The sequence below is a fragment of the Natrix helvetica genome (genome assembly GCF_964273705.1).
Source record: "Natrix helvetica genome assembly, chromosome: 4".
In the NCBI taxonomy this organism is placed as follows: domain Eukaryota; kingdom Metazoa; phylum Chordata; class Lepidosauria; order Squamata; family Natricidae; genus Natrix; species Natrix helvetica.
The window spans coordinates 95,052,651-95,078,609 of record NC_138550.1 but is presented as its reverse complement, the minus strand read 5'-3'; positions in this window follow the sequence as shown (position 1 = coordinate 95,078,609).

The window sequence follows — 25,959 nt, the reverse complement described above, 5'->3', positions numbered from 1 at the left end:
TTTTTTAAATAATTGTCTTTTAATCTTCTCCCAATTTAGTAGCAAAGCCTCCCGTATGTAATGTCTTCTAAAATACCCCTGTGTTTTAGTTACCTTGTACCATAAAAAGGCATGCCATCCCAACAATAGATCATGTCCTTCAAGGGTCAATAATCTGGTATTCCTTAGTGTTATCCATTCTTTAACCCACATCAAGCTTGCTGCCTGGTGATATAGTTCCCAATTGAGCAAGCCCAAAGTTTTCATGTTTTTAATCAATTTTATTGTTGCTAATATTTTTTATCTTTTTGTTATGTTTTTGTGGGTTTTCTTTTTTTGTAATTTTGTATTTGTGTTTTCAACTTGGTAAGCCACCCAGAGTCTGTGAGATGTAGCTGTTTAGATAGCTGTCCATCCCTGTGAGATGGACAGGTACATAAACTGAATAAATAAACAAATAAATAAACAAACTTGCATTTGTTATTAATTGTCAGACTGCACCTAGGATGTTATCATTAATAATATGTCTTGGAACTAAGATAGGAAAAGATCACTTTCAAAACTGCTATACTTCAGGGAAAGCCACCCACAACATGAACATGTATTCGAACCGCCTACGCCATGAACATGTATTCTGGCAACAATGAACTTATTGTCGCCAATTCCCTACCAAATGTTATTTTCCTACGGAAATGTATTTTTCTGTCTCAAAGTCCTGAACAAAAAGGCTCCAGATGGCAAGAGCACTGTATGTGAAGGCCTTGCCATCAAAGGGAGAGACAAGAATGACATGATCATCAGCAACTCAAAGTGTTGCTGAGCTTTTGTTTAAAAAAAACACACAAAATGTTTTAATAAGCAAAGAACAGCTTGTATGCTTGGATTTTACAGACTATTTAATCTTCGGCTGCAATCAATGAACTCAAAGTCCTCAACCACTTAAACCAATCTCTTCTAACAGGCATCGGGATTAGGGAAATTCTTGAGAATTGCTGCCTTTACAGTCTGGACAACAACCACTCGGGAAATCCTTGTTGTAGTTTGGAATAACAAAATAATTGCATAAGCAAAAAAATTAATATTCTAAAACCTTATTGTGTTACCAGTTAACATAAAATTCATCCCCTTGTACCAGTGGTGGGATTCAATTTTTTTTACTACAGATTGTGAAGGTGGGCTTGGTGAGCGTGGCTGGGGAACAATACTGCAAAATCCTCATTCCCTCCCCACTCCTGGGGGAAGGATACTATAAAATCTCCATTTTCACCCCACTCCTGGGGGAAGGATACCGTAAAATCTCCATTCTCTCCCTACTCCAGGGAAAGGATACTGTAAAATCTCCATTTCCACCCCACTCCTAGGGGAAGGATACCGTAAAATCTCCATTCTCTCCCTACTCCAGGGAAAGGATACTGTAAAATCCCCATTCCCTCCCCACCCCACTAACCTGCTTTCCAGCTCTGTTCTGTTCAGGGCAACAAAAGAAGACCCAGCCGATCAGCTGGGACTCCGATCAACTGGGACTCAAGAGGCAGCATATAGATGGGGGGGGGCAGTCAGAGGTGATATTTGCCGGTTCTTAGAATACTCAAAATTTCTGCTACTGGTTTACCAGAACCTGTCAGAACCGGATGAATACCACTTCTGCCTTGTACAGAAGGCCAGTCTAAATATGCATGTACCAATTGCCAATTCTGCAGACCCAATGATAAATGTTTGTTTCATTCTATAACAGCTCATGCAAGGCATTTCCACAAAGTTTTTGGCAACTTTACCTGAGATTTGTTAGCAAGGAATGGGGTGATGTGAAATCAAACTGGATATATGAATTAATTTTAAAAATCTGATTTATGTTGGAGCAGCGGTGTAACTTTTCATCTCTTATGGAACAATTTTAGGAAGAAAAATATTTGACATTTGGAGCAGCCAGCACTGAATACAGTGATATGAGCCTCTAGCTATTAGCAACTAACAATATTTAATGAAGAATCATGGTTAAAACAATATTGAGCTACAATGGGGGAGCATTCAACTACATTCTGAGCTATAAATCTTAACACACATATCTAAGTTATATTGGTAATATTGTACTTTTTCCGCTAGTATCATTTTTATTTCTTGGCTTTTGTTTTATTTAGATATAAGAAAAAGGGAGAACATCTGTAATCTTAGAAACAGCACATCATGGATGATAGCTTACTAATAGAAGACTTGTGTATAAAATACAGAATGTTGCTTTGACCCTCTCTTCTGCCTTGATTTTGAATGTGGTTTTAAAGAAATAACTTCTACAGATTTCAAACAAAATTATATTCAGGTAAGTATAGAATGTGTAACATAGAATATAGAATACAAGTCATAAGAATTTCAAATGCAAGATGCCATGAATCTCAAACCCATTGTACAAAATAATTAATTATACAACAGATAACCCTTTTGGACTGTTTCCCCCATCATGTCAATTTTTCCTCCTGAATTTTGAAACTTGAATATACTCAAATCTGTTTTAAAACAGAAACATTTTACTTGATAGCACTGGTTCAGACCAGTGGTGGGTTTCCATTTTTTTTTTACTACCGGTTCGCACACACATGTGATGCTTCTGGCGTCTGAGTGGGTGGGTGGACCCTTCCGCCTCCTCCTTTATCGGTTCGCCCAATCCGGGCCGAACCGGGAGCAATCCACCTCTGGTTCAGATCCTAAACAAAATATATTAAAATATGTATAATTTATTGTTATGTGAGCTTCCTTTGAGTTCTTAAAAATGGATTGGGACAGTGCAGGATTGTTAGAGAACATAAAAATATACTGTATATGTATTTTTGTGAGCCTTAAGTTTCAAAGAAGCAACAATACCAAAATGTTATCTCCCTATGATCTTTTTTTTTCTCCTCTTATGTTGGTAAAGAATTTTTACTAGTTTTTTGTTTTTTTTGAAAAAAATTTGTTTTATTGGTTTTACAAAATTTTAAGGAAAGGGGTAGTGGGTATGGGTACAAATTTTGACAGCTACATCGTGCAGGAAATGGCATTCCCCCAAGTCTCATAACTTTTACAAAATGATAAACAAAATATTATTGCTTAACTAGATCTTGACAGCTTATTTTACATTATATCTTTCAATAATTTCAATCATTTACTTTGTGTCTAACAAGAGGATTCATTGTATCAGCAATTGCAATGTTTTTTCTAACTTACTTTTGTGATCTGAGTTTTCTCATTGTTGCCTCCTCCCCCCTTCCCCCTCCCCCCGCCTGCCAGCAAAGCCTCGGCCCCTCCTCCCTTCATCTCTTTTTTACTAGTTTTCACTGCATAGAATTTATTCAAGCTTTTGTGTAAGTTGTTCCTCTTCATATATAACTTTTGTTGTAATGTTTGCTTTGATCTTCAACAATATGCTGTTCCAATAAAGAAGATCTAGGAAAATGAAGCCTGGCTCAGAAATAACAGCTGAGCACTTGTGACTGTAAAAATTCACAGATGGTATTTGTTATGATAACGAAGCCCATAGTTTTGAGGTCAGAAAAGTACAATTAATATCTGTAAACTAGATATGAGAATAAACGTCTGAATAACATACAATGATGGAACTATCGTGTAAGTCTTCCATTTATCTTAAGAAAATTTATTTGATTTGTATTCTTATGGTTTGTCACATGGACAGCCAGATGTTTACATTGGATTTGGCATTTTATCCTACCTATCAAGTTCTTCCCTGGGACCTGGAATAGATAGATGTTGTTGTTCAATAATATTAAAGGAATTCTTACAGGATGTAAACTGTCCCAGAGCATTTGAGCGTCTTCATTTTTGAAGATTTGGCAATGACCAAGAGCAGGAAAAAGAGAGAGTGACTAATCCTGGGTGCACCTTGAGAACAAATGCATATAAAAACCAGAACTGAGAAGAAAGCATATGCGGTCTCTGCAAAGAAGCTGAAGAAACAGTGGTCAATCTAATTAGCTGCTATTGAAGAAGATCACACAAACAGACTATAAACAATGGCATGACAAAGTGGCAACAATGATACATTAGAATATTGGCAAGAAATATCATTTGCCTGTAAGCAACTAGCCAATCGTTTCCTTATTTTTATTGCATTATTTCGATATTTATGTTTGTGTCCTGTACATTCAGTGAATTCCACTTTTAACTTGGATCAATGCTTGTTCTTAGGTGTCTTTTATTAAGTCAACACATTATTTTCTTCTCTGACAGTTTGTTGAACCAAATCTCTGCCTTCATTTCTGCAGAGCAGGTATTACCTATCAATATCACTAAGGGAATATAATGGATAGTGAATAGTCAGTAGCTTTTTTTTTCTTTTCTGTCCAGTTTAACTTGGTCCACTTAATAATCCCAAATATAATCTGTATTATATTTCAGATATGGTCATTATTGATGGTTTTTAAGCTATTTCCATTGTTCAATTTTGTCTTTAGCATTTTTCTCATTCTTTAGATGTATTCTTTATTAATTACATTTTTAACTGTCATGCTTGATGTTATTTAAGTATAAAATGCCCATAATCTTCATTCTGATGGCTCTATTCATCACTTCAATTTTATAACTGTTTGTGATTCTAGCCCAATTTATTACTACTGTAGTACTTTTCTCTAAACCAAACTCCATTGCTCTATCTGTGCTTTAAAAAATGGTATTTGTCAATGACTCAGATTCCATGTTTGATTTTCCATAAAATTTCAGATCACCCACATAAAACTAAAGATTTTAATTAGCATTTTTGCTGCTTGATAGTTAAGATTTATTTTCTTCTAAATCATTGAAAGTGTGATCATTGCAATGACAAACTATAAGGGTGATAATGAGTCACCTTGGAAGATGCCTCTCCTAATGTTGACAAACCCATATTTTTCATTTCCAGCCATCAATTTTGTCTTCCATGTTTATTATTTTTTTCTATAAATGTTTTAATGTTTTACTGACATCAGTTGTTTCCAAACATTTGAGGATCCCACTATGTGGTAATGAATCAAATGGCTTTTTATAAACCATCCAGCCCATATGTATTTTTTTTTAACTTTTGCAATTTCCAAAGCTGTTTTATCAATCAGAAGATGATTGATAAATCATCTCCCTTTTCTTTCTATTCTACTGGAAGGGTGCTATTTTCTTCTAAATAATCCTGGATGTTGCCTGTTATTACACACATGAGTAATATAAATATTGTAAGTATGTTATGGGCCTGTAATTTCTTGGTGTTGTCCCTTTCACTGAGCCTTTTTGAATCAGATAGGTTTAGGCATTTATTAACCAGTTGCTAATATCTTTAAGTACATTTACTTAATACTTCATTAAGCTATTTTGCCATAATTGGATTTAAAACAGTCAGATAGTTGAGCCAAAACCCTTGCAATTGATCATTTCCAGGAGATATTCAGTTTTTAATCTTTTTCAGTCAGTTTTTAACCATTACTTCTATTATTATTATTCTTTTTGGATAGAGAGATGGGCAGCATGTACATTCAATAAATAAATAAATAAATAAATAGTTTTTCCATTTGATTTTTACTAAATTTATTTTCAAATTCTTTTATCCAGCAAAATTGAAGCATTTTTATTATAGCTTTCTTGAGTTTCTATCCTTTTGGTTTGGTTTCCCATTGTTGGAATTTCTATTGGTATTTTATATTTCTGTAGAATTTCCTCTGGTTTGATTGAAATAGCTGGTTTTGTTTAAATTGGATAATTTATACCTCATAGCATTCTGTTTTCCCAGAGATTGCTGTTATTTGTTGCTTTATAATTTCCAAAGCTCCTTCCGTTTTTCTGGTGCCAAGCCAATATTTTTTTAATTAGGCTTGTCTTGATCGTTACATTCTTCAGTGTTTGCTCTTTCATGTTCTTTAAATTACTTGCGTGTGATTTTAATTTCTATATTTTGGCCTTCAGTCTGATTTCTCACTTTGGGGTTGGATATGATTTTCCTTTTGGTTTTCTAATTTCAGTACCCAGATCTTCTGTAACTACCAGTGCTACACTGTAGGCAACCTGATTGGTCAAGCTAGTTTCCTCAGGGATTCTATTATTGTTTTTTGGTTTTCCATTTTCTCAGTTTTCTGAATCTCTTCCAGTTCTGAACCCTGAATAATGTATTTCCTTTGCTTTTCTAATTGTTGTTCAGTAATATTTGAGTCTAGATAAATTATTTTCTGATGCTCAAACATTCGCTTTAAGCATTCCCAATTTATTATCGCAGGCCATAATGTTGTGTGCTTCAGACACAGAATACATTTGTCTTATCTGTATGTTGTTTGTTGTTCTTTCAGTAATTTGACTGGGCTACACTTTGGTTGCTTAGCCATAGTTCCTGAATCCCATGCCCAGTTGTTGACAGTTGCCCAGGAACTCTAATATGACACAGTCCTTGATGACATAGGTAATGACCAATTGCGCGTAGAATTCCTTTTCTGTTTTCTCACCATAATGCATCTGGAAGGGTGACCCTTCCAGATAGAAGCATAGCTCTCAATCTATCATAGCTCTCAATCTATATCAATCTGTAAGGCTGTATCAATGCACTGATTATAGCATCTACTTAGTGTGCTGGTTTCCAAAATACTCTCTAGATTAGAGATGTTAATTACCATACAATAGCATGATTATGCTTGGATAGCACCGTATTTTGGTTGCATAGTAGCTTGGTAGTCATAATGTAATAACATTGACTGATACTGTACTCTCCTTATTGTCAGCATGGAATGCTGCACGTTGTTGCTTGATGCTAAACGTTGTCACTTAAACATGGTAACCTAGACTATATCTTCTGTATTTTACTAAAAATCATCGTTTGTAAAAATTTATCTAGCCAAAGCTAAGATGGGCAGCAAAGGTTATTATCTATAGGACCATCAGGTGACCATCATGGCTCAGGAAATATTTTATTTGGTATTTTTTAATTGTAAGCTATTCAGATGTCATTAGAAGTCTCTCAAATTACTACTTTAATTTTAAAATTTGAAAATGATTAATTACTTAATTATTACTTGGAATGTAAAGAAACAAATAGTAAAGAGCAAACACACACACATGCTGACAGTTTCTGAATATGGGGCTGTCCATTTTTGGGGGTAATGTTAAGAATGTGGGGGCATAACAGACATGAAGAAAAAGAAACAAGTAAAAGAAACAAGAGTGAAAATAGAATGACCAAAAAAAGATGGGTGAGTCCTGTAGGAAAAGTTAAGACAGACTGATGTAGGAGCTGACCAGGTGGTGTTGTGGCCTGCCAGCAGTCAGCAGAGCTGGCAGCAAATTCGACAGTGAGGAGGTTGGGGAGGAACATGAGCCAATCCTGGAGTCTAGGGAAGGCTCTGATGAGGACTCTGTGTCAGAGGCAGAGATAGGGCCAAGGTTGTCCTACAGTTATCAGCTGCCTTCGGAGTCAGAGATCAGTGGGGCAGAAGAACAGCTGGAGCCTGTTCCTGCTGTGTGCATGCACAGAGCTGCCAGAAGAAGGGAACATTAAGGAACAAGGGCCGACTTGGGAGTAAGGCACAGGTGGACAATGAATGACCCCCTCCCAGAGGAAATAAAAGAGGAGTGGAAGGGGAGTGGAGTTTGCAGAAAACAATTAGTTTGCTTAATTGGTTTGTGACTCTCTGAGACTCCTTGCCAAGTTTTGCAGATATCAGGCTGGCAGCTCTCTAGGCCAGATAAGTTATGTGACTGTAAATCCACCCTTGAAAGACTTTGCTGGATGTAAATGAGCAGAATTCACAGTAAATTAATAAAAGGGTTTTTGTCGGGACAAGTGTTAGATCGGGTAAAGGAAGACACGAAAGGCTAGCGATAACAGCTCTTTATTGAAGTACGTGCAAACATCCACTGAGGAGATGGTCGGGCAGCTCCCCTTTCAAATGGGAGCTGTCCAGCCTGTCAGCCAATCAGGTGCTCCTCTGTTCCCGCCGGCAACAGAGGACCTGAGTGGAGACTTCTATTGTTAGCAGCAATAGAGGGGGAAGTATCTAACAACAAGGAGTTTGATTCATGCTCTTGGGAAACTTCGGTCAGAACAGGGGGGACCCAAGAGAGGGGTCAAATACATCATTAGTCTTGAGTTCCTTAGCAACCACAAGAGATCTAAGTCCAGGCACCTTGAATTCCAATCTTCTCTACTGCCAATTTGCTTTGACCGTTAGTAGTTCAGGAGAAGATATGATGATGCCTTTTAAAAAAGACAGACAGCAAAAGAAAACAACATCGCTATACAAAAAGTGATATGCACCTTAGGTAGAATCATTGCAGGGGAACAGTGCCAACCATATAAAATAGTTCTGCATTTTTTTTAAAAAATGCTTTCATTTCTTTAGCAACCAGACGTGTGACTGAAACACCAGTAAATGAAAGCACAGCAGTGATCGGATCAATGATATATTAAAGCGTGGGAAATTGCACTGGCAGAAAAATGAACTCAGAAACAAAAATGCTTTAAACATCCTATAATGAAAAATAAATTTAGTTAAATGTGGGCAACATTTATTATTTATTTCAATAAGATCTTTCCGGAACGATCACCTAATGAAAATTTGATTCTAATGTATTAAATGCTGATGACTCATTGTTTGACACAGATTTATTTATTCATTTTACAGCATTATATGCCTCACCAATCACTTCTCAGACAATAAGACCATTATAAAACAGATCATAAAAACGAAAAATAGCAAAATCAACAAAAAGCCTTTCATAAAACACAATAATCAGATTTCATATACGGGAGCCATCAAAAACCCCAATCTAGGCTCAAAGCTCTTTGGTGGAAGAGGTTGCTTTATAACATCTTTTTTATACAGGTAAAGAAATGGAGCCCTTCTAATTTCATAGGGCTGGATTAAGCCTATCTCTGTTCACCTGTTTGAAACATACTCTCCCAGATGGAATGCATAAAACAAGAAGACCTCATTTAGAATGAAGGTTTTTATAAATAAAAATGAACCAAAGCCAGCTGGGTGATGTGGGGTTAGTCACTCTATCTCTGCCGAATTCACCTCGCAGGATAGTGTTATGACCTAGGCTTCCCCAGCAGCACAAAGCCAAGTCCTCGTCCTGATAAGCCCCTTTTATTTAATTTACAGTGAATTCCTCTCCAGCAAAGTCCCGGCCCACAGTCTTTCAAGATAGTTCACAATTACTGACCTTTATCAGAGTTAAAGAATGGCCAGGCTGATATCTTTCAGATGTCGCAATACTTGGCAAGGATGCAGGAATGAACTAATTATCTGCTGCAAACACCCCTCCCCTTTTGCTCCTCTTTGATTCCCTTTGGGAGGGGCCATTCACCATCCACCTGTGGCTTTACTCCCAAATTGACCTTTAGCTGTTCCCTTCATCTGGCAACTCTGTGCATGTGCACACTGAGAACAGGCTCCAGCTGTTCTTCTGCCTCACTGATGTCTGCCTCTGAAGGCAGTTGATAACTGTCAGATGGCCCTAGACAGAGCCCTCATCAGAGCCTTCCCCAGACTCCAGGACTGCCCCATGTTCCTCCCCAACTTCCTCACTGCCTGAATCTACTGCAAGCTCCCTGGGCCACTGGTGGGCCAAAACAGATAGTGATTGTTGGGGATTATCACTGCCTTGAGTTATTAATAAAAATAATAAAAGCAGGAATTTAAAATTCTAAAGCAGTGAATAGAGGATTTTATAGATGACCACGAGAAATTTGAACTGTACCCAAAAATCTATTTGGATTAGTTATCAAGTACAGCTAAGGATATATCAGCAGCAAGAGCAGCAGAAAGTAACCATGTATGTGCAAATAGTTGGAATCTATTGGAGTTGCCGATAGATTCAGGAAAGATAATTATTACAATCCAGACCAAAAGGATTCATGTAAATTTGAAAATGTTTCAGATTAACAGGGCTTCAGAGTTGCTATCACACATACACTTTTAAGCCTTGCCATTTAAAGCCGGACATTACATTCTGTAAAAATGTAGATTAATTATTGTATTATTGTCTTTAGTGAATGACTATTTTGACAACTGTCACTTTAACATAATCACACTTTAAAACTGACATTCATTAATTCATTCATTCATTCATTCATTCATTCATATATTCATTTAATTTATTATAGTCAGCCATCTCGCTTTTAAATAACTCTAGGCAGCTTACAATATAATGCACTATATAAAAAATAAATATATATTAGCATTAATAATATCATTTTGATGTTATTTTCTCCACATATATGTGCTCATTTACTTAATTGGGGCAAAGAAGAGAATGAAGCAGCAGCAGTTTACTTGAAACTGAGCATCAATTAAATAAAATGTTAAACAAAAGGGACATACTATCCCATTTTACAGCTACAATATGTCAAAAAAATCAAATAATGTTATTTTTCTCAAAGCTTTATGGATGACCATAACATACTGTAAGAAACTGAAAATAGAATGAACCTTTCTTGTTCTTGCTCAAGAATTAAATTATACTTCTCTTCCATCATAACTCATTTCTTATTCAATTGTGTACCACTTGAAAGTTATTTTTCCTTCTTTCACTCACCCCAAATACCAGTCTGTTTTGATACATAGATAGAAAATTATTCATAATCTAGATCTAACATAAGCTTCTGAAATATATATTTTCTTCCTTGTCTTTGTCCCATTCACCAACAGAAAAAATTACTGGCTTCTAATTTTCTTACAGTGCAGGAAGTTGGAAGGAAGTGAACATTAGATGATCAAAACTTGACAAGAAAAGTAAGCCATTGAATCTACCCAAAAGCTACATAAAATTTATTTGTCAGTGGACACAGCCTAATCCAAAAGGCTAGTATAAGATAAATGGGAATAAGCAACTGGTTGGTGCTGGCATGATGATTTTTCTTCTGAATAAAACCGAACTATTTTATCTTTAGGTATCATGAAAAAAATGTGTGTCTGTTTATCCTATCAAAGTGAACAAAATCAAATTATCCACAGATCATCTCCGTTACCGATTTATTTTGTTGCCTTTCTAGGTACATAAGGCCAAGACATACTTTACAACCTAAGTGAAAAAGGAAGAAGTTTAGTTTGCATTTGATACTTATTGTGTGATTTTATTTTTTCAGGTCCTATTGAGGGCGATGCAGCTTGTCCACAACTAGGCAACAGAAATGCACATTTAAAAGAGAGAGAAGGAAAGGAAAGAGAAAGTTAAATCAATCAGCTGGCCGGCCGGCCGGCCAGCCAACTAGCCAGCTTGCAGAAAGAGAGAAATCTCGAAAGCTTATCTATATATTCAGAACACGTCATTGAAAGTGCCAAGAAAAATGAAGCCAAAGTCAAGGAGGGGGGGGGGAATCTCCAAAAGGAATTTAACAAGGCGTTTCAGAGAACAGTGAGAAGAGACAAGAAGCAAGGGAAGAGGGAAAGAGACATATAAAAACAAGGAAAGTCTTTAAAAAAATATATCTCCAACACAGAAGGTTCCAACCTCAAATTGTTATGTTAAAAGATTCCAAAGTAACCAATTTAAAAGAAACCAAAGATGAAAGGACTACATTGAAATACTGTGTGGTAGAGGCATCAAGTTCCAAGATACTTTAAAAGATATCCCATTTAGAGGAACCTCTAGGACAATGATAGCTAACCTTTATAGTGCTCAATGCCAAAATCTCACACGCACAATTTCCCATAATGCAATGCATGTGTGACCCCCCCCTGCGTGCCCTGCCCCCATGTATGTGTGCGACCCCCTTGTGCATCTTTCCCCCTGCGCATGTGGACACATCTCCTGCATGCGCCCCACCACCATGAATGCATGGCGGAGACCTGAAAATTAACTGGCTGGTGGGGAGTGTGCATGCATGCACGGCAGAGCTGAGCTGGGGTGACAGCTCGCGTGCCCGCAGAGAGAGCTCTGTGTGACACCTGTGGCATGCATGCCATAGGTTCGTCGTCATGGCTCTAGGACAAGAAGATTGAGCTAGACCAGCAGTCTGAGCATTATCAAATTACAGAAATTGGTGGAATATCCACTGAAATATGGCAAGCAACAGAAGAAGAATCAATCAAGGTTCTAACCAAGATGTGCCAGCAAATCTGGAGAGCAACAGTGTCTAACAAATCGGAAGAGGGCAACCTATATCGCAATACCAAAATAAGGAGATTAAACAGATTGTGCAAACTATTATGTAATGTTATTTCATGTCCTGGCAAAATAATGTTTGGGATCATCTAAGGATTAGAGGCCCACATGGAAAAAGATGTTCAAAGATGCCATATATTCAAGCTGACTTTAGAAAAGCCCAAGGAACATGAGAAACGATTGCTGTTGCCTACTGGACAATTAAGAAAGCCAAACACTTTCAAAAAGAAGTCACTAGGTGTTTGCTTGATTAGAGAAAGACCTTTTTTAATTATATTTTTTATTTTTTATTTTCAAAACAAACACAACACATTCTTCTTTACATACTGTAGAAAGTGTAGCAGATAGTTACAAAAAGGCTTTCGTGCATCTCTTCCACTGTCAACAAACATAATTCATATTAACTCAAGTATTTTAACTCAGATATTTATAAATGTTACCATCATCATACCTCCATTTTCATTTGACTATAATTGTTTAAACGTCCTTCATCGTAAAATATACCAAGATTTAATACATAACCACATACTGGCATTTCATTTACTATTTCTAAAATCCTCCAATAACACTGAATCCTTATGTCCTATTCTAGCTAAACATCCATAATATTTAATAACAAAGTTTTCTAATCCTCCTTTCCAAATCACTGTTTACAATTTACATCCAGTTTCCTTATGTTGTACCCATACCTATATATACGTTGTTATCATTATCCCTCCTTTATTTAACTATATTCTGTATCATAACCTTTCCCCCCCTAATATTCAAAACTTAACTATATCTAACTTAGTTCTTTTTTATTAACCTTTATATATAATCCAAAAGAATTTCTAATCTTCCTTTCATGGGTACCATTCAATATTCATATCCCATTATTGCTTATCATAACACTACACATTGTATACATTATTATCATTATCAATTATTTATTTAACTACATCTATTATCACTAAATTTCATTAAGTTTAACTAGTTTTAAATTATACTCTTCCATCTATCAACCTGTATCTTTCCAATAGCAAAACAGTCTCATATCTTCTGCCATTTGTGGTATCAGTCCTCTAATGTGTGGAAAGTATACAAAAAAAATGGGAGTCCCAGAACATCACTGTCATCATGAGAACCCTATACACAGGTTTGGAAGCCACATTATGGATAGAACATGTGAAACAGACTAGATGACAAGGGAATCAGGCAAGTCTGTGTATATTGTCTTCTTATTTATTGAAACTATATGCTGAATATATGTTAAAGAAAGTAAAAAAGGAAGAAGCGTGATTTTAAAATTGGAGGAAGAAACATCAATATCTATGCTATGCTGATGCCACTACCCCAATAGCCAAAAATGCAAAGGATCTGCAAGCTCTATTAATAACAGTCAAGGAGCAACATGGAACTAAAATTAGATATAATGAAGACCAAATTTAATGACAATGGACAGAAGAATCAGCCTTAGAATTGACAAGATATCAAAGTGGTGAATAGCTTCTGCCTTTAAGATCATCAAAGGAAAAAATGGTCAAGAAATGTGCTACCATGTAGCAGAGTATCCATGAAAAAGTATTCAAATGCCATGATACTCACAAAGATCAGAATCGTGAAGGCCATGGTATTCCCTGTGACACTATGGGAAATGAAAGTCGAATTTTGAAGGAATATAAGCAGTGGGCGTGAGCTTGAGTGGACTCCAGAGGATGATAGAGGACAGGAAGGACTGTGTATTAGTTACTAAGAGTCAACAACAACTTGATAGCATGTCATCATCATCATTAGCTCCATTTTCTTTCCTTATCTTGACCCTCTTTTTTCACTGACCATAAACTACTTGGGACAGGAAATTTAATTACTTGTTTTTCTTTAAAGCACCATGTGGACTGAGGCATGCCCATAAGAAAGAAGGAATTATAAGACAGTGTATGTAGTGCAGTGGTTGGAATATTGAACTAGGATAAAGGGAAATTAATCTTTAAGTCACCATCCCACCAAATGAAACTCCCTTAATGAGTTGGAACAGTTACTATTTCTCAGTCTGATCTACTTTACGGAATTGGTGTGACCACATAATTTGGAGACAAGAGGGGGAATAATGTATTCTGAGCTTATGCTTCCAGAGGAAAAAGGAGAAACAAAGATAGGTAATCAATAAATATACAAAGGAGTGTGTGAGGTACAGCCTTGGCTATAATATCTACAGTTGCTTTCAAAGTGAAGAACTGGGAACGCTTAGCAGAGTGTGAATTCTACTCTTCTAATGCCATGTTTAAGGACTTAGTAGAGTTCACTTGAGTACAATATGCTGTGTCCTTTCCTGATTGAAGCTATTGGTAATTGAGCTTCATCAACCTCTGTTGGGAGAGAATACAGGTTCTCTCCATCCCCATCTTACACAGGGCTGCTCAGGAGAAGAAACCCGATTATCAAAATATGTTGCAAGTAGAATATGCTCTGAAAAAAATCATCCCGTTGTCTGTTCAACTTGTCAAAGTTTCCTTCCAGCCTCTGCTACCAATTGTTCTGAAATGGGCTTCTCAGAAACCATTTTGCTATTTCTTCTTTGTTGCAATAGGGTAATTGATTCCTTTAGAACGTTTATCTACCTGTTAGAAGAGCAGTTCTTGGAAGGTGATTCATGTTTAATCACCAGCTGTTGCCAGCTAGTCTCCTGGCCCAACCACAATCACTCCAACACACCTACAAGAAAAGTAGGTGAGATGTTTATTATTTCAATGGCCTAATCGCAAAACATTCCATTGGTACAAAACTACATGGTATATTCCATCTAGAAAAAGATATAAGGAAAGAGAAGAGTTGCCAGAAGGGTTCTCCTCCCTTGTAATTCATATATAATTTGAATATTAGTTCTTTGGGGTGCGGGAGTTGTATAATACCAACAGTATGCTCTTCATACTGCATCCTTTATAGAACAGCAACCATGTGAGTCAGAAAGTTTAAACCCTATAATAAAAAACTTACAATCAAGACCATAATGTAATAAGTGCTTAATTATATAGGTTTGTATTCATCTTGTTTTGTTATGCTGAATGCTATCTAATTGCCCAGTCTGGTGAGACACTATAGTACGTACTCTTTTGCCTTGGGGTTAATTTACTTCCAAAAATATTTATTTGCTTGCTTGTTTGTTTGTCTGCCTAATATTTTGCCCCATTTTCATAGACTCCAAGTTTCTCACAATTAATATAAAATTAAAGCATAGAAAATTAATAACATCATCATAACAAGTAGGCCCTAATGTGTCACCACGGCCCATACTTTGAGGAAAACCTCAAGATTATCTAATGGTTCTGCAAAGTGGCAAGCCTAAGACTTAATTGTTTATGCAGCAGCTACTTAAAAACCATCAGTACTTGATAAAAACATTTTTTGACATTATAGCACTTTTATGCTTAGCAAACAGGATGCAAACTAAGACACATCAGACTAGATTACTTCAAGGTCCACTGAGGAACATTTTAAATCACGGATAGGGAATTTGCTAAATCCTCAACAATTTTCTACATGCTGTTAAATTAAACTTCCCATGATCCTTTCCTTGCTCTAGCTCCATGATGGCAAACCTATGGCAGGTGTGCAGGAAGTGGCATGCAGAGCCATCTCTCCGGGCATGCCAGCTGGCTCCTGTTCCTCTTCTGTGTTCCGGCACACACATGCGTGTTGGCCAGCTGGTCTTCGTGGAAGAGCAGCTCCCTGGCACATATGCGCACGCCGGGAAGCTGAACTTTCAGTTTCTGGCGCTTCCCTACGTGTGCGCTCCCGTTTTGAAACTTGGTGCTGAAAAGGTTCACCAACACTGTTCCAGCTACTTAATTTCATCACTATAATAGATCCTTACCTTATATTGTGCTTTTCAATGTAGTATAATAAAGTTGATTTGGCATAGTTTTGGTGCTAACAGATTTCTGTCAGTGCCAGGATTTGATAAGTCTTCTGACATTCTAGATAAGGCTAGATAATTTAATGAACATGAAGCACTTTCCTTTACTTTTATTTGAATTAGAGAAGAATGAAACTCTGACTTTGGGTTTTACTGATTAGACTGATAAGAAATGGCTTGTTCGTATTAATATGAAAAAGCAAGTTGTGATTTGATGTTAATGCCTTATTTTACTGTAACAGAGAGAATTGGAAATCAATGCTTCTTTTTCTTCTTTTTTTCTTAACTTTCCTCACCTCTCCTTTGCCTTTTCCTCCCCATTGCTTTCCAATTTACTTTGTATTTTGTATTGTACATTACTTTATAACTCAATAAAAATGTTAATGGCAAAAAAACAAACCCCCAAACAAACTAACTTACACTTTATAGAACAACCAAATTTGCACTGCTTGTGAAGAACTTAAAATTATTTATTTACACATTTCTTCCTGATGCAAGTTATCAGGAGGTTGTAACAGTGGGGTCAGATTCAGAGTCTGAGAAGGGGACCAATGCTTAGCAGCCAGCTGTAGAGTCCACTCAATAAGTGCCAACGCCACCAGGCAGACTGCCATCTGAGCAGATCGAGGAAGTGGGGCAAACCAGCACCCAGTAGAGACAGCTGCTGTTGTTCTCTGAAAATAAGGGTACGTAATTATTTCCCTCTCCCAATACAAGAGCTTGGCAGCCTACAAAGAGCCCAGAGAAAGGGCACTGCAACACAGCTCACGCAGAAGGAGTCTCACCTCAGTCGATGAGCTGCACCAGGACTGCTTCTATTAAAATGCAGCAGCAAGTACAAGCTATTCATTGATGACAACCACCCATTAACTCCCACTCTCTAAGCCTTGACTCATGAACCTCACAACCCTGACTTTGAACCTAAACCAGTTGATGGATCTACTACAAGCTCTGACCCTTGGAGTCAGCCTGACTACTCTCCTGCATGACCTTGCCGAGTTTGTTGGGGGGAACCTGTCTCTGTACTCTAAGGGCATGTGTTTGCAAGTCTTGTTTAGAAAAGAGAACAAAAGCAAAACCGTCTGTGTGTGTCTGTGTGTGTCTGTGTGTGTCTGTGTGTGCGCGCTTGGCCTGCTATATGGGCTTGCTATATTTTTTTTTTTAAGATTTCACGGTTGGTTTAATAAATGTCTTGCTTTACGCACATTCTGCGTGTGCATTTTAAATATTTCTCATCTCCGTGTGTGCCTGTACAGGTAGCCCTCATTTAGGGCTTGCCTCATTTAGTGACCATTTGCTGTTATGACAGGGATGCAAAAGTAACTTGAAAATCAATTCTTGCATTTATGACCTTCACTGCTCTGTAAAGCGAAGGAAAACTGAGGTAAGATCATATGCACAGTTGTGGTTTTGCGTAGGAACCATTTCACTCAATGATGTATTGTATATAGCAGTGATAACCAACCTTTTTCGTCACCGCATGCCGACCTGCATGCTGGAAATGGCACGCAAAACCATCCCGTGAAGAACTCGTGGCCTCACTGGCCTTCATGTGCATATGGGAGCACCGAAAGCTGGGAGCGCAGCGTTCTGTCGCTCGTTCACGCCGGCACCTGAATTTCCAGTTTCTGGTGTGGGCCCATGCCTGAAAAATAGCTGGCCATCATGCATCCCAAATGGAAACCTGGAAGTTTGGGTGCTGGCGCTCCTGCATGCACACGAAAGCCGGCTGGTCTGTGCACAGGAATGTGGAAAAAGAGCCAGTGAGGCCACGCGTCCGGCATGGGACGGCTCGGCATGCCGTTTCCGGCACGCGTGCCATAGATTCACCACCATGGGTACAGGGGTGGGTTCCTGCCAGTTCTAACCTTCTCTATAGAAGAGGTTCCACAAATCTATAGTGCCGTTTAGAATCAGTTCCAGCTCCCTCCCCCCACCCGTCCGCACATCATCAAGATGAAGAGCGAGAGGAGGAATTCTGGGAATTGAAGTCGGCAAGTCTTAAAGCTGTCAAGTTTGAACACCCCTGGGGTTTTTTTTCTAAAGGGTTAGGGGTGCAAGGGTCTTGTAACTTGACAGCTTTAAGACTTGTGTGCTTCAAATGCCAGAGTTTCTGAGCCAACATTTTGGTTGCTAAGCAAGAGCATTGTTAAGTGAGTTTCACCACATTTTACAAGTTGGTCATGCCCACATGGCTGGTAAGCCACTCCCACCCGGTCACATGGCCAGCAAGCCACTCCCATCCAGACACATGGCCGACAAGCCACTCCCACAAAGCAGGCCACACCTACAGAAGAGGTTCTAAAAAAAATTGAAACCCACCTCTGCACGGGTATATAGGGTATCTTTACTTTGAGTTGATCAAAATACATGCATACATACATACATATATAAAAGGCAGGATTAAAATCTAGTAATAATTAGATGGTAAGAAATTTACTCTTATTGTACAGGAATAACAAACCCTAAGAGATAATAGTGAGCTGCTTTAGTGTAGTGATTACTGGTAATGTACCCAGCTAGAAACAGGAGACTACGTGTTGTAGTCTCACTTGAGGCATGAAGCCATCTGGGTGAGTTTTGCCAGTCTTTCTCTCTTAGCCCTAGGAAGCCAGCAATGGCAAACTACTTTTGAAATCTTGCCAAAAAAACCCAACCCTGCAGGGCTTGTTCACACAGTTGCCAAGAGACAACATTGACTCGAAGGACAAAAAAAAGAAGAGGGAAATAAGTACTTAAATACAGCTTTTTGTAGCTAGAAGGCAAAATGATTAGAATTCTGGTCAACTAACAGGTCTGTTGAGATGCCAGATCCCCAAATAGCGACCTGATTATCAAAAAGAACCATTTGGCTTCCTAAAGCCTTCTAATTGTCGTGTATCAAATGATCTAGATTTTCATTGGAAATTAAGGACTGCTGTAAAACCCATTACAGATAGGTGTTGACTAAATAACGACACTTAGGACCAGAATTTTAGCTGCAGTGCTTAAGCAAATAATGCGACCAGTACCAATTTTACAACCATTTGTGCCATGGTCATAAAGTGAATCACCATCATTGTTACATGAATCACAAGGCTGCTAAGGGAATCACGTGGTTGTTAAATGATAGATGCTTCCCCAGTTGACTTTGCTTGTTGGAAGCCAGCTGAGACGGTCACAGATTGGAATGACCTGACTGCAAGACCCTGCAACTGTTGTAAAGGCAAACCAGTTGCCGAGCATTGCAATCACAGGATTGCAGGGGCAGAGCAATGGTTGTAACTTTGAAGACAGGTTGCCAGTCCCTTTTTTTCTGAGAACATTGTAACTTGAAACCATCATTAAGTGAACAGTTGTGTGTCAAGGATTTCTTCTATATAGAACCCACTTCCCTAATCACAGAACTACAGAACAACATCTGCCTTCCCCTTTTTTGTTTTATTATGGAATCATTAAATGTGTTGTATAAAATGAGCATATTGAGTTACTGTTCAACAACATTGCCTGCTGTCGATGGAGATTCTCAGTCATCCAGGTCATGGTTGTCCCAAAGATGCTTTTCCGAAAGGCAACTGGACTTTCTGGTTTTTCTTTGAAGATCTTTCGCTTCTCATCCAAGAAGCATCTAACCATCTTATTAGCTCCTCTAGTTGGCAACATTACCCACTACATCAACAATTCACAGGACTCCCCCAGAGCTGAAGAAGCTTCTTGGGTGAGAAGCAGTGGTGCTCTGGAGGGCCCACCTACCCGTCCGTCATCCTTACCTCTCTTTAAACTTTTTGGCACTTCCGCGCACACACATAGCACATACAGCGCCTGTGGAGGATGCCAGGCTCTGTTGCAACTGTACCGGTTGCAACGGTATCCAGAACCCACCGCTGGTGAGAAGACAAACATCTTTAAAGAAAAACCAGAAAGACCAGTTGCCTCTTGAAAAAGCATTTTTGGGACATCATTGCCAGCTGTAGAGGGAGACAAAAGAATTTGGTGATGAGCTGTCCTATCAAGTTTTCAATGATTTCTACTATTGCATAACAAAAAGGGAGAGGAAAGTCCTGTGTTTTGGAAACCACCTAAGTCCTTTTAAAAAAAATCCCCCATTTTTATATCTTTTAAGAACAGCGTTTTTAAAATGTTTCTTTTTTTGCCTCAGTATTATTTTAGCTGTCTTTTTTTTTTTTTACTAATATCAAAATAGATATCTTTAGGTATTTAGGTGCTACTGTTGTATTCAGGGGAAATCCTTTAACCCATACAAAGCCAAGATCATTTTCCAAGTTATGAAACTTTATTGCTAAGCTGATTCACACCTTGTGGTTTTTTCTTAAACTATTAAAATTGATTATCCTTGGCTTCCTCCTTGATCCAGGCTCTAAGCTCTATCTTTAACTTGTATATCAAAAACAAAAAAACAAACGAGCTGGAAGGAGAGAAATTGTACATAAATACACAACAAGATGTTTTGCCTTTGGGCTTAGAATTCTGACTGTTAATACCGTAGCTGCTGGATCCAGTGTAGCCTTTGGCAGAGTTTCACTCTCATTCAGTAATATAAGAAATCGCCTTAGCTACTTTTCTTATGGGGACGCGGTGGCTCGATAGCTAAGACGCTGAGCTTGTCAATCAGTAAGGTTGGCAGTTCGGCAGTTCGAATCCCTAATGCCGCGTAATGGAGTGAGCTCCTGTTACCTGTCCCAGCTTCTGCCAACCTAGCAGTTCGAAAGCACATAAAAAATGCGAGTAGAAAAATAGGGACCACTTTGGTGGGAAGGTAACAGCGCTCCGTGCATCTTCAGCATTTAGCCATGCCGGTCACATAACCACAGAGGCGTCTTTGGACAGCGCTGGGTCTTCGGCTTTGAAATGGAGATGAGCACCGCCCCCTAGAGTCGGGAATGACTAGCCCATATGTGCGAGGGGAAACTTTACCTTACTTTTCTTAATCATGTAGACTTCGGTATTTCGAAAAGCACATGAGAAATCCTGGTTTAAATCCCATTGCAGCCCTGAACTCACAGGCAGGTTAGTGCAAGCCACAATGTCTCAGTTTTCCCCCTTAAAATACAGATACACGAATACTAGCCTCCCTCACTAAGGAAAAATTAGTAGACAAATCCTCCATACCATTAATAGTGGGGCCATTGGGAACAGTGTCCCAACTAATGAAGCATTTTATCCCACCTGGAAATATTAAAATTTAAAGATTAAAATTAGCTGTCAAATTTGAGAATAAGAATGACAGGCTCTATTTTAAAAAAACAAACAGCTTGCCTATTGCAGTTTTACAACCAGCCAAAAGAGCTGTTTTGAAAGAGCAATTTGACTTCATAAGGAGTTTTCTAAATCTGATTGACTTTTTCTTGATCACAATCACTTTCTAATGACTCTGTAAAGAACCTGCTCCTGCCCAAGATCAAAGACCACATCATCTGAGTAAGGTTTGAGATGTTCATCTTTCATGTTCAGTAGTTGGTGGGAAATTAGGGGTTTGAACTGGACCTATATGACTTGAAATAGCACCGCTGATATCAACAGAAGTTATTTGAAAGCCACATTTTCATTTGGGGAACATTCTTCCAAGAGAACTCTCTGATGAGGGAGGAAATTTAACACTCCCCTCTACATGTTGCCAAACCATTAACATCACTCCAGATTGCAATCAGTCTGCAATAGCCTCCAGATAATATAGGGCTATATATCACCACCACACCACCAAAATTTCATGAAGATAAACAGAAATAAAAAACACTTTGTTCATACCATGGTAAATTCTGACATTTGCATTGTGGTTAGACTTTATTTCTTATTTCCATTTACTTGTTCCACAATTATTACAAAATTCAAAAGTTTTTCCTTGGTTGCTTTAAAAGAAATATTAATGCCTTAAATTATATTACCATTCAAATTTTTAAACCCTTTTAAGTCACTGCAAGAGAAATTTCCACTGTCCAAAAGCATAAAATGGCAATTGTGCATTAGTAGTACCTAAACCTACCAAATCGCTGTCAATATTGATATTTTGGATAATTCTAAATCTATAGTGTTTTCCTAACCAAAGAGAAGTATTGCTAAAGAGGTTATTTCTTATTTGCAAAAACTTTGACATAAGTTAGAACAGCTAATATTTAAAAAAAAAACAGTCTTACATAATATTATGTAAAATCTCAGGATTTTAAGATGGCACGAATTCAACAAAAGGTTTTTCTCATGTTGATTGTCAGCATCATTATGATGGATGTGTCAAATGACACAGGCAACATGCCAATTTTTAATGAGCTTCTCCCACTACTGTTTCATTATCCACAAGTTTATTGATGCAATTGTGGGAAGAACAATCAAATTTAACACTTCAACCTAAACTAATTTTCTTATCATTATATGAAAAACTGTTTTATTATACCACAGGCTCAGTAAATTCATAGTTTTATATAAGAATGCTCTTTCCCAATGGAAAATCAATGCCAGTGTGATTTAATCTTGCACTGACAATAGGTGTTTACTCTTGGTTTATGAACAGCCAATGGAACAAAAAATATGATCAATAGTATTTTATGCAGTTAAGGTGAACTGCTTTCTTTAAGAAATAATGTTTTTATATATACATTCTGAAACTACCCCTTTTTCCCCCTTCCCCCTTCTATTTGGGTGCAAAAACACAACCTGGCCGTTGTACTGATGCCAGGCAGAAAATCTATGGTGAGAGCTTTAGAAGGTGCAAACAAGCCAAAATAATGTTTTTTCTATTGATAGATATTTCATCTGCTCTCTAATCCGGCCCCATCACCAAAGAGCCACTCTAGACTATTGATTGAGGCACAAGGCTAGAGAAAGGGGGAGAGACTGTGAGTTCCAGTCCTGCCTTGGGCACAAAAGCCAGTTTGGTGACTCTGGGCCAGTCACTCTCTCTCAGTCCAGCCCACTCACAAGGTTATTGTGGTCTGGAAAATCGGAGGAGGAAGGAGTGTTGCATATGTCCTCCACCTTGAATTGTTTGTGAAATAATAAAGGCAGGCTATAAATTAAATAAGTAAATAAAAGTTCTTCCTCTGTGTTCTGTAGGTAGGTAGCACCCACCCCTATCCTAGAAAAATAAAATATTTTAGGAAATATTAAAAAGGCAGAATATTTCCCCTAAAAGGGAGGCAGAAAGTCACCCCCAACACACACACCTTTGCCAATGGGCCATTAAGGCGTGGACCTGTCTATTCTACATAACAAAGAACTACCTCCTTCAGGCAGAGCCATAATAGGAATCCTAAAGCTCTTTCATTACATCATCACCCAGCAAGAGTCAACCAAGCTTGGGACTCAGGCCAGCCTACAGAGTTGCCCCTGCATGGCTGACAACCAATCAGAATACAAGCTCAAATTCAAAACCCAACAGAAGGTGTGTGTGTGTGTGTGTGTGTGTGTGTGTGGTATATATACCCTTATGGTGGCACATATCTTTCTCTCTTTCTCTCTCTCTCTCTCTCCCTCCCTCCCTCCCTCCCTCCCTCCCTCCCTCTCTCTCTCTCTCTCTCTCTCTCTCTCTCTCTCTCTCTCCCATGTGCCTTTTTGCCCAGGACCTCAAACCATGTGGTCCTGTCCACCATTAAAACCATCTTTCCAAACAGCAACCATTGTTTCCAGTGTCTTTCTCCCCACTTGGAACTGAACCCAGATGGAAATTTCTTCCGACTGTTCCCCAAGACATATTAACTTTGGAAGTTAACACTACTTAGATAAATGAAAAACTGGACTGCTTGCTGGAGAGGAATGGTATAGTGAGGTGGAAAAGTCTCCCTCTAGAAAAAAAACAAAACACTACAGAAATGTTGTGAAATGTCCTGACATTGAAATGATGGATGAGGCTGTTTCTGAAGAAATATATATATATATATATTTGGCATGGTGGAAGAAGCAGAACTAAAGTACATAAAAGTTGAAATGATCTTCCCCTACTTACTTCATCAGAAGAATATGGGACCAAGGAACATGCCAACACTGGGGGGAAATTAGCAATGAGGAAGGCGAAAATCAAAACTTCCACACCTTAAACGTTTTTGGGATTGTTGTTTTGCAATGCAGACTGTTATTTATTTGTGAATTTGATCCAAAGATTGAGGTGCTTAACTTGTGGTCTTCGTCTATATTTTACTCAGAATTCTCTCTCACCTGCCTCTCTAAAAATAGGCACCTGGGGGGGGGGGAAATAGGGCACGCTTGATCTCCCCACCTACCTGCAACTGCAGAAAGAAAAACACCTGGAAATGCGAAACAGCAGTTGCTGGAGGGAACAATAAGACTACCCACATTCATCATCTGAGAAATAAATCTTTAACGCTCCTGTAAATGCCATACATGTGCACACACATCAGTATACTATTGCACATACATATATTATACACACAGCACATATATTATGCAGACGGAGCGCATCAGATTTTATCTGTTTTTCATCAGCTGGGCTTTTAGAACAAGAAGTAAGCCCATCTCTAAGACAAACAAGGGAGCAGCCTTTGCAGGAAAGTTCCAGCAGATATCAAAAAAACCCACCACAGCCGGCAGTTATTTCTTTTTCCTGCTGTCTCCTCATCCTCCTCTGCGAATGCCCACGCCTCGGCTGAAACGTGGTATAACTTCTGCCCACAGTTGAGGTGCGTTTCTGAATAAACATCATAACAATACGTTTCATCAGTTTATCAACTCTAGAAAGCTCTTTGCTCATTGTGTCAGGCTCAAATTCACCATTAAGTACGTAGTTAAAACACTCTACCTTCATGCCTGGAATTGTTAAGAGAGAGAAAAACACAATTAAGCTGTGGTTTTGGCATAACCCTTCAATTAGAACTTCTGCCGTAATATGGCTATTCTGACCAAAGCTGTCTCATGACATCTCCATTTTATTTCCACCTCAGTGCAGAGTCTTTGTGGGGTGCTGGGGTTTTGCCTCAAATTGCAATGGCAGGTCCTATTGGGTTATTCTTGCTCAGATTTAACAATGTATGGCTTTCACCCAGACATTTCAGACCATAACTACTATTCAAACATGCTGATATATATGAGTCATTTCAAGTTTCACCACACACAATCATCTTTATATAATTTACTCCTTAGTCATTGTCTAGTCACATAATGTAAATGGGAATGTGCATGTTTGAAAAATAAAGAAGTAATGGCTCTGGAGGAATAATTGCTTTCATAAACCTGCCAATAAACAAAGTAACCTAATAAACAATTTAACAACCCCTACTGCATATATTTTCTAAAAGCCTGTGAAAATAGAGGAGACTGATGAAGCAGCAGCATTAGCAAAGAGTGTGATCCCACTTTCTTTAATCTGTTGTCCTCTACATCAGCAAGGCTAAAATACCCCCTTCATGATGGGAGCTGAAATCCAGCACATCTGGAAGGAAGGCCACCACAAAGCATTATCTGCAGCAAAACACAATCAGGCCAAAATGATTGTGTTATTCCTATATCATTCCCTCCCATAACTGCCATTCTTTATGTAAAGCGTATAATGGTATCATCACACAGGTGCCTCCTTTGTCTTCCCCTTCTAATTATCTTTGTAGATGCCCATATTTGGGGGGGGGGTAGGAAAGTATTGCACAAAAGCAGGTTACAGGATTTGAATTATTTATATATACTCTGCAAAATTCTAAATGCTTGCTCACTACAGTATGGCACAGAAGGATTTTGACAAACCTGAACATTGGGCACTATCTAACAAAATGAAATTCAATGGTGAAAAGTGTAAGGTTCTACATTTAAGCAAGAAAAACAAAATGCACAGGTACAGGATAGGTGGTACCTTGCTCAACAGTAGTAATTGTGAAAGGGATCTTGGAGTCCTAGTGGAAACCATTTAAATATGAGCCAGCAGTGTGCAGCAGCTGCCAAAAAAAGCCAACACAGTCCTAGGCTGCATCAACAGAGGGATAGAATCAAAAACATGTGAAGTGTTAATACCACTTTATAATGCCTTGGTAATGCCACACTTGGAATACTGCATT